Source organism: Coturnix japonica, unplaced genomic scaffold (genome assembly GCF_001577835.2).
Source record: "Coturnix japonica isolate 7356 unplaced genomic scaffold, Coturnix japonica 2.1 chrUnrandom903, whole genome shotgun sequence".
Classification (NCBI taxonomy): Eukaryota; Metazoa; Chordata; class Aves; order Galliformes; family Phasianidae; genus Coturnix; species Coturnix japonica.
In genome coordinates, this window is record NW_015440255.1 from 9,390 (window position 1) to 10,820 (window position 1,431).

At 63.5% G+C, this 1,431-nt stretch overlaps 1 long non-coding RNA gene across 1 annotated transcript; it reads right to left on the minus strand.

The window, feature by feature from the left end:
• Window positions 1–793: 793 nt before the first annotated feature.
• LOC116652720 lies at window positions 794–1,206 on the minus strand. The gene is made up of 2 exons (XR_004305866.1): window positions 1,069–1,206; window positions 794–946 (listed from the first exon to the last, which is right to left on the minus strand). It is a non-coding gene; the product is annotated as an uncharacterized LOC116652720 (long non-coding RNA).
• Between the last annotated feature and the right edge of the window lie 225 nt (window positions 1,207–1,431).

The following is a 1,431-nucleotide window of genomic DNA, read 5'->3' on the forward strand; positions in this document are numbered from 1 at the left end:
CTCAGTGTCACCCTGACCCCAAAGTGGGGGTCCCCATTCCATTATGGGGGTCTCGGTGTCACCCTGACCCCATTGGGGGGGGGGTCCCCATTCCATTATGGGGGTCTCAGTGTCACCCTGACCCCAAAGTGGGGGTCCCCATTCCATTATGGGGGTCTCAGTGTCACCCTGACCCCAAAGTGGGGGTCCCAGTCCCATGGTGTCCCCAAGATGGGGGTCCCCATTCCATTATGGGGGTCTCGGTGTCACCCTGACCCCAAAGTGGGGGGGGTCCCGGGTCCTGCAGTGTCCCCAATGTAGGGGGTCTCGGTGTCACCATGTCCCCAAATGGGGGGTCCCAAGTCCACGATGGGGGTCCCAGTCCCACGGTGTCCCCAAGGTGGGGGTCTCAATGTCACCACAACCCCAAGATGGGGGTCCCCAATGCAGGGTGGGGGTCTCAGTGTCACCATGTCCCTAAATGGGGGGTCCCAAGTCCACGATGGGGGTCCCAGTCCCACGGTGTCCCCAAGGTGGGGGTCTCAGCTCCACACTAAGGGGTCTCAGTGTCACCATGTCCCCAAATGGGGGGTCCCAAGTCCAGGATGTGGGTCCCAGTCCCACGTTGTCCCCATGACGGGGGTCCCGACTCCATGATGGGGTCCTCGGTGTCACCCTGAGCCCAGGGTGGGGGTCCCGGTCCCGTGGTGAGCCCAGGATGGGGGTCTCGGTGTCACCACATCCCCAGGGTTGGGGTCTTTACTCCATGGTGGCCCCAAGGTGGGGGGTCTTGGCTCCAGGATGGGGGTCTTGGGGGTCACTTTGTCCCCATGATGGGGGTCCCGGTCCCATGGCGTCCTCAGGATGGGGGTCCCAACGTCACCATGTCCCCATGATGGGGGTCCCAACGTCACCATATCCCCAATGGGGGGGGGTCTCAACTCCAGGATGGGGGTCCCAAAGTCACCTTGTCCCCAAGGGGGGGTCCCAACTCCATGATGGGGGTCCCACCTTCAGAATGGGGGTCCCAGCTCCATGATGGGGGTCTTGGGGTCACCTTGTCCCCAAGGGGAGGGGTCCCAACATCACCATGTCCCCATGATGGGGGTCTCAGGTCCAGGATGGGGGTCCCAACATCACCATGTCCCCATGATGGGGGTCCCAGGTCCAGGATGGGGGTCTTGGGGGTCACCTTGTCCCCATGATGGGGGTCCCAGTCCCATGGTGTCCCCAGGGTGGGGGTCCCAACATCACCACGACCCCATGGTGGGGGTCCCAGGTCCACAATGGGGGTCTTGGGGTCACCTTGTCCCCAAGGGGGGGGGGGTCCCAACCCCAAGATTGGGGTCCCAACGTCACCATGTCCCCATAATGGGGGTCCCAACCCCAAGATGGGGGTCCCAACATCACCATATCCCCATGATGGGGGTCTCAGGTCCAGGATGGGGTCCC